The sequence below is a fragment of the Neomonachus schauinslandi genome, chromosome 5 (genome assembly GCF_002201575.2).
Source record: "Neomonachus schauinslandi chromosome 5, ASM220157v2, whole genome shotgun sequence".
In the NCBI taxonomy this organism is placed as follows: Eukaryota; Metazoa; Chordata; class Mammalia; order Carnivora; family Phocidae; genus Neomonachus; species Neomonachus schauinslandi.
In genome coordinates, this window is record NC_058407.1 from 126,649,192 (window position 1) to 126,656,908 (window position 7,717).

Consider the following 7,717-nt stretch of genomic DNA (forward strand, 5'->3'; position numbering starts at 1 on the left):
CCATCTTCACATGTTGCTTCAGTTTTACATGGAAGCCCTTTGCCAGACTGGCAGGGGTGACAAAAAGAGAGTGCAGGTGATGAGGAGAAGATCTGGCTAGAGAACAGCATTCGCTTCTGTCTCTGGCTCTCCCAGGAAGAATAGATGGACCATCCTTGCAAAACATGTATTATGGTGGGAGAATAATTGTTCTCAATGGGGTATTTATTTATTTTTTTTAAGATTTTATTTATTTGAGAGAGAGAGAATGAGAGAGAAAGAACACATGAGAGGGGATAGGGTCAGAGGGCAAAGCAGACTCCCTGCCAAGCAGGGAGCCCGATGCGGGACTCGATCCAGGGACTCCAGGATCATGACCTGAGCCGAAGGCAGTTGCTTAACCAACTGAGCCACCCAGGCACCCCATCAATGGGGTATTTAAATATGACCATTTCCAAGCAACATTTTGAGGATCGAAGGGCTAATAGATATATAGCAGTTCTCCCCTCTCCTTTATGCGCATTCAAGGTGGTCCAAAAGCAGATGATCCTCCTTCTGACCTATGGTCAGAAGGTCGCTAGTAGCCTCTTGCTTTGTCACAATGCCTACATCATTCACCTACTTCATCGCATCACGGAGGCATTTTATCATCTCGCTCCATCACAAGAAGAAGGGTGAGTACAGCACAAGAAGATATTTTGCGGGAGAGAGGGGCATCACATTAACAGAACTTTTTTTACAGCATGTCAGTGTAATTGTTCCATTTAATTATTAGTTATTGTTGTTAATCTCTTACCTGCCTAATTTATAAATTAAACTCTATCATAGTTATGGGCAAGAGGACAAAGGAGGAAAACGGAAAAAACATAGTATATATAAGGTTTGGTACTACCCCTGATTTCAGGCATCCACTGGGGGGTCTTGGAACATGTTCCTATGGATAAGGGGACCCTCCTGTACACACAACTCCACAATAGATTTGAGTTTTGTCTTTCATCAGCTCATTTCCCAAGTTAACTAGAAAGAGCAAAATTAAGTCATTTAATTTTCATTGACTTTCTCTTCCCCTTCCTCTCCTGGGAAGAAGCGCTTATGAGCTCCGAAGAGGAACAGGCCTGGTTAGATTCATAAATTGAATAGTTTAAGCAATTCAGATCTGACTCCAGAGCTAAATAGGGTATACTAGTAAGGAAGGAGTCATCTAATTTAATAAGTGTGATGACATGATAAGGAATAAGCCATTTTAACTTCTACTCTGTTAAAAAAAAATTGTGAGCGCCTGGGTGGCTCAGTTGGTTAAGTGACTGCCTTCGGCTCAGGTCATGATCCTGGATTACCTGGATCGAGTCCCGCATCGGGCTCCCTGCTCGGCAGGGAGCCTGCTTCTCCCTCTGACCCTCCCCTCTCTCATGTGCTCTCTCTCTCTCATTCTCTCTGTCTCAAATAAATAAATAAAATCTTTAAAAAAAAATTGTGTTAAGAAATGTTTGAAACATTTCTAAGAGGACCAAATAATTTTTCATTTCATAAGTGCATTTACTAAAAGGTTTCTTTAGGGGTGCCTGGGTGGCTCAGTCCATTAAGCATCCTACTCTTGATTTCGGCTCAGATCATGATCTCAGGGTCGTGAGACTGAGCCCCATGTCCAGCTCTTTGCTCAGTGGGAAGCCTGCTTAGGATTCTCTCTCTCCCTCTCCGTCTGTCCTTCCCTCCTCTAAAAAAAAGGTATCTTTAAGTCATGAGGGCCTTTAGTGCATTAAGAATATCCAGGTTATAGGGGCGCCTGTGTGGTTCAGTCAGTTAAGACTCCCACTCTTAGTTTTGGCTCAGGTCATGATGTCAGGGTCCTGGGATTGAGTCTCATGTTGGGCTCCGTGCTCGGCAGCGAGTCTGCTTCCACTCTCTCTCTCCCTCTGCCCCTCCCCCTGCTCATGTGCCCTCTCTCTCTCTCTCTCTCTGATAAATAAGTAAATTCTTAAAAAAAAAAAGATAATCTGGGTTACACACAAGAATACTTTTATTGCTTAAGATGAGCTACTTTTATAGCTCTGGACCTATAGTGGTTTCCATGATTCAGTCTTAAAATGTTTTTCAGACACTAATTCATTAACTAGATGACAGAGAAACTGAAGCTCCAAGAGAACCAGGAGAAGGACATGGTTCCTGATCCCCAGTCTGTAGCCTTCTTCAAAAAAACAAACAAAAAACCCTTTTCCAATTCAGGGATGCTGCCGGACAGAGTTTCTATAAAGGCAATGTGTTACTAAAACAAGGCAGTAAGATGAAACGCTATGATTTTTGGCAAAATAGATTTCAGATAATAAGCCATAAAAGCCCCAAAGATTGGGGCTGGAAGAAAGGACATTTAAATGTATATTAAAAATACATAGCCTTTGTCCTCTTGCCCAGCGAAGAGATACCCGTAGGGTGGCATCAGCTGGGTATGTTTAAGTCAGTGAAAAAGTATCTAGCAACTGAAACAGGAGGATCGGCGTGTGCCAAGGCCGTGTGACATTTTAGCACCAGCCTGTGGGTGACCACCCTCCTGGGGTCTGATCGCTATCCCCTGACAGCACTGTGGGCCACCTCCAGGGCTTTCCATGTCTCCAGGGCTCGCCTTGCAGGAGCAGCAGAAACTGTCCTCCGGGGAAAGAGCCTTCTTGGCAGCTGCTTCAAGACTGTGAAGTGATGACCCACTTCACCTCGGAGTCAGAACGGATGAGGAAAGAGGTTGAGGTGGGAAGGCCTGAGGTCCCTCGGCTTTCAGAGGGGCAGGAGAAGGGCAGGAAGGCCACCCACCCCTGTCCCCGAGCTTTGCTAACTTGGCACAAGTTAGCTTCTAACTTTTCTCGTGGGAGCCTCGGGATGAATATGAGGCCACTGAATTCTATTTTTTTGGTTTTCGTGAATGGAACAGGACCCAGAAGCTTGACATAAAAGAACTTGGGGATCTTGCAGTTGTAAGAGTGACTCAGTTCCTTTGTTGTTGATAAGCAGTCGAGTTGGAAGGAAGCCTAAGGTGAGGTGTTATTGCTGCCTGGTAAATACTCGTCATCGTGGGTTCTACTCACACACTCAGTGGCTCACCGGGTTCAGCCAGCCTCGTCAGCGCGACATTCCTCTGTCGGACCCCCAAATCCCCTCTTCCTTCAAATCTCTCGCTTTCTGTGCTGCCCCCGCTTCCCCGCTTTGTAGGGATTGCCCCCATCCTGGCCTGTTCAAGACCTCAGCTTAAGTGCCACTTCCTCCGTGGAGATTTCCTGACTGTCCCCCCAAAACAGCTTGACCTCCTCCTTTCTCCCTCTTTCTCTTTTCATAGTGCCTGGGATGTTCTGCCTGGTGGGGGGCCTGTTTCTGAGCACCCCCCACGGATCTCCCAGCTCTCTGTAGCCAAGGCCGAACATTCATTCCCCTTCGCACCTGCCACAAGGAATGAACTCAGGTTGAAGCTCAAGTTTCAAAAATGAAACTGATTTGGAAGAGGTGAAACCAAGTGGAAGCGGGTAAGGAAGAGGCTAGGGGGCCAAGCACTGGGGGCAGAAGGCTGGTGGGCAAGGGAGCAGGATGGTGATTGGAATCAGAGGCAGCAAGTCTGATGGGCGCTGGAGGAAAGGACACAAGGGGAGAGTCTAGCAAGATGCGCTGGATTCTGAGTCATTGATGTGTATTGCCACCTTAAAAGGGCCCCCAGGAGCTCGGGGAATGGGCCAGAGCCTTAGCACCCTCAGAGAATGCGATATGACCAGTGGGTGACTGGCTGCAAGCCAGGTGCCCAGCCAATATTCTTAGAGCAGCTAAATCCCCAAACCCCGGGCGCCGAGTGCGGGAAAGGTCACAGTCTCCAGAGCAGTCACGACTGAGGGACAGGCTTCGGGGTCCAGATGACGAGTCCCCGTTGAGATCCACCAGTGCTCAGCAGGGGCCCAGATCCCAGGATGGCACCAGGCTCGGGGAGGCGGGCCACTGCGGAGTCACACGTCCTCCAGCTCCAATAGAAGAGCCTCTTGCCTACTTTTCAGGGTTTCCAGAAAAGAGATTTTACTCCTTTCTTTCACAGGGAAGGCTTCTTTCTTGGGTTAGTTAAGGTTGTGTGAACTCTGGAGGCTGCCTGGGAACTGTTGTGTGAGGCCCTAACTCAGGGTCGTTGTGTGGGACTGCTCCAGTTTAAACAGGAGGTCTGGACTCTGAACCCAGCCCAGTGGCCAGGGTGGAGGGCTGAGGCCTGGGGTGGGGTGAGGGGGGCAATGAGAGGCTGTTTATCCGAATCAGGGTGTAGTCACATAGCTGAGAAAGGGAGCCTCAGACTGATGCCATTCCGCAGATACCTCTGGTCTGTGCTCGGCCACTCAGGGCAAACCTGACGAAAGGCCATTCTTTTGGAAAGGTATGCAACCCAGGTGATGAAACCTGAACCAGAGCCGGAGGGACAGGCTCGATCAAAGATCTGGGCTGTGATGCTGCCAGTTTGAGACCCCTGTAATCCCCAGGATGCAAGCTGGGGAGGAAACAAGAGCCTTTGTTTTTCTTTCAGCGGTGGTGCAGTTTTTCCCCTTAATTCTGGAATGCTTTCGTTTCCAGCTAGCTGCCCTGGTTTGGCTGGTGCTGGTGGGAGGCAGCTCCCCGCCTGGGTCTACGGCTTCTCAGAAATCCTAGTGTGCCTATCAGCGAAGAGGCCAGGTCCAGACAGAGTTGTCCCGTGGGGGCAATTCGGTGTACACACAGAACCCAGTTGTAATTCTGACAAAACAAACAGACGGACAGACCCACAAGTTGCCTTTGGGGTTGGCCTCTAAATTTAAACACACCGTGTCCTGCCTAATGTTTTCAGTGGGGGGTGGGGGAGGGGCGTCAGACTAGAAAATCCTGCTTCAAAGAAACCTGTTACAATAAATTTGAAACGGATTCGGGGGCAGTGTTTCAGGCAAGGAGCTGAGGGACTTTGAGGGGACTCTTTGAAGTCAGGTATCGTTGTGGGCTGATTTGCGTTCCCCCAAATTCCTGTGTGAAGCTCTTGTCCCCAGTACCTCAGAATGTGCCTGAATTTGGAGATGGCCTTTAGCAGGGTGATTAATTTAAAAAGAGGTCATTAGGGGGGCGCTTGGGTGGCTCAGTCGCTTAAGCGTCTGCCTTCGCCTCAGGTCATGATCCCAGGGTCCTGGGTTCAAGTCCCACATCCAGCTCCTTGCTCTGTGGGGGAGCACTCTGCTTGCTTATGCTCTCTCTCTCACTCTGTCAAATAAATTAATAAAATCTTTAAAAAAAATGAGGTCATTAGGATGGACCCTAATCCATTGTCACTGCTGTCCTTACTAGAAGAGATCAGGACCCAGACACAGAGACACCATGTGGAGAGACACAGGGAGAAGGTGGCCAAGGAGAGCCGAGGAGAGCAGCATCAGAAGAAACCAACGCCAGCCGCACCTTGACCTCAGACTTGCAGCCTCCAGAACAGTGAGAGAATAAATGCTCGTGATTTCAGCTTCCCAGTGTGGGGGACTTTGTTGTGGTCCCCAGGCAGACCCACACAGAGCTGACGAGGCGTGCTGTCAGGGGAGCAAGAACAAGACCCCGGAAAGGGAGGGAAGGATCAGAGACTGAAGGATTGCTCTGGAGTGACAGCTTAAGTGGAGTGTTCCAGATTAGGGAGAAAGACTCAGAAGGGTGGGGAATGACGGGTAATTGTAAGTAAGGCTGGATGAGGGTAAAAGTAACAAACCAGTCTCTCTGCTTTCTCTACTTGGGTTCTACACACCCTTCTCTTTCTTACAGCCCAGCTTGTTTCTCCCTGCCCAAGGTCTTATCATGTCTCTCAGGAATATATACCATTTATTCGGGGACCCCTGAAGGTGGAACAATACCCTGTCCCCCCCCCCCCAACGCCAGTGATCTCTACTGGTGGAACATCACAGTGGTGGTGGAGAATTTAGAGTAAAGGCCCTTCCTAAGTGGCGCTCAGATTGTATCACTTGGGGAACAGCCTGCTATTTCTACTCTTAATTAAGGTTGCCTCAGTGAAGAAGTACAATATTCAAAGAAAAAAAGAAGATTATGGACTGTGGGAGGCCACACTGGATTTCAAATGGAACAACATCCCCCATATGGAGTCCCCACATAGAGTCCTGTCTCCTTGTTAGTCTCACATCTTGATTCATTTCTCTCTCTCTCTTTTTTTAGAGAGGGAGAGAGAGAGAGAGAATCTTAAGCAGGCTTTACACCCATTGCAGAGCCCAATAGGGCTCAATCTCATGACCCTGAGATCATGATCTGAGCCAAAATCAAGAGTTGGACGCTTAACTGACTGAGCCACCCAGATGTCCCAATTCCTGTCTCTTTTATTTTTAGTACCTTAAAACAAAATCAGCAACCCAGCATAACTAAGAGTTGGGCCGGCATTGGAAGTTCTGCCATGAAGTGGACACAGAGAGCCCCAGAAGTGAGTTATTTCATTAGTTTGTGTCTTGATTTCTCCATGTGCAAACCCATGAGCCATGCTAACCTACTGCGTCTTTGCTCAAAATGCTGTCAGGGACATTCGAGCTACAATTAATTCAGGTTCTCAGTAACTGTTGGATAAGTACTTAGCTCCAACATACTTTTTACTAGAAGTGGGAAAGATAGTGACCTGAAGCTTAAGTTACCTCCTTTAAAGTTTTGAGTGTGAAAAGGACTGTTTCTTGCTTTTTATGAAAAAACAAAACAAAACAAAAACCAACCATTCATTTTGCTCATTAAATTGTTATGATTTTCTTTTAATAACAGGTCTGGAATAGGTAGAAATTCCCGAAACCCATGGAAAGGACGGCTCTCATCTCACTATAATTTTTGATAATTATAGCTAACAGCAGTTCATTTAGTTGGCTTCATTTGGGAGAACTAAAATGTATCTCTCTGAGTGTTCTCTTTGTAATAGTTCTTGTTTTGATAAAATCTCTTCCAAATCCATTAAACATCCTTTTTTCTTCTTAGTCATTGTCCACTGGATATAGGGTCATCATAATATTACTGTTGTAGGTGTAAATCAGTCCTGTCATCAATGAGCCACTGTGTGTGTGTGCATGTGTGTGTGTGTGTGTTTCCCCTTGTGGCTAAATGATCATACTTTTTGGAATCTTGTGTCTACTTGGTGCCGTTGCCTATTTTTGTCCATCTATGTACCTCGAGTCTCTCCCACTTGCTGTGGCCTGGGAGAGCAGACACCAAGCTTGTTAGAATATGTCTACAACTAGACAAAATTGACTCTGAGCTCCAGGTGTCAGGAGGTCTTTGGTGAATAGTGGTACAGTGGATATTCGTGAATACCATCCCAGCTTGCATTACTGCCTTTCCAGGAGCTCCTGATTTCTACTAGGGGCTCCAAGGTTGGAGCCCTTGAGACCAGCTAAGCCAATCAGTACATTGCATTCCCCTAGGCATGTGGTTGGTCCAGAGGTGAGCAATGGACTCAAGAAGGTCCAATCAGAGTGCTCTCAGCACTCTAGCTTATGATACCTTGATAAAAATACCTGCTCTTTCTTGGACATGGAATAAACCATATAGCCTGGATCTATCCACAGTCATCTTGTCACCATTAGTGAGTTAGCTTTAGGATGAGGTTGATACCAACAAAGGCAGGATGAAGAGAAGGATTGAAACAATACTGTGGTGACATCTTCTCAGCACTGGATTAACCATTGCCCCAAGCTCCCCCTACCTCTGGATATTTCTTTTTTCTTTCTTTCTTTTTTTGGTGAGACTTTAA

General features: G+C 47.2%; 1 long non-coding RNA gene across 1 annotated transcript; it reads left to right on the forward strand.

Moving 5' to 3' along the window:
- The first annotated feature begins 5,222 nt into the window (after window positions 1–5,222).
- LOC110586570 lies at window positions 5,223–6,874 on the forward strand. Its single transcript, XR_002480708.1, has 3 exons — window positions 5,223–5,430; window positions 6,322–6,412; window positions 6,739–6,874. It is a non-coding gene; the product is annotated as an uncharacterized LOC110586570 (long non-coding RNA).
- The last annotated feature ends 843 nt before the right edge of the window (window positions 6,875–7,717 follow it).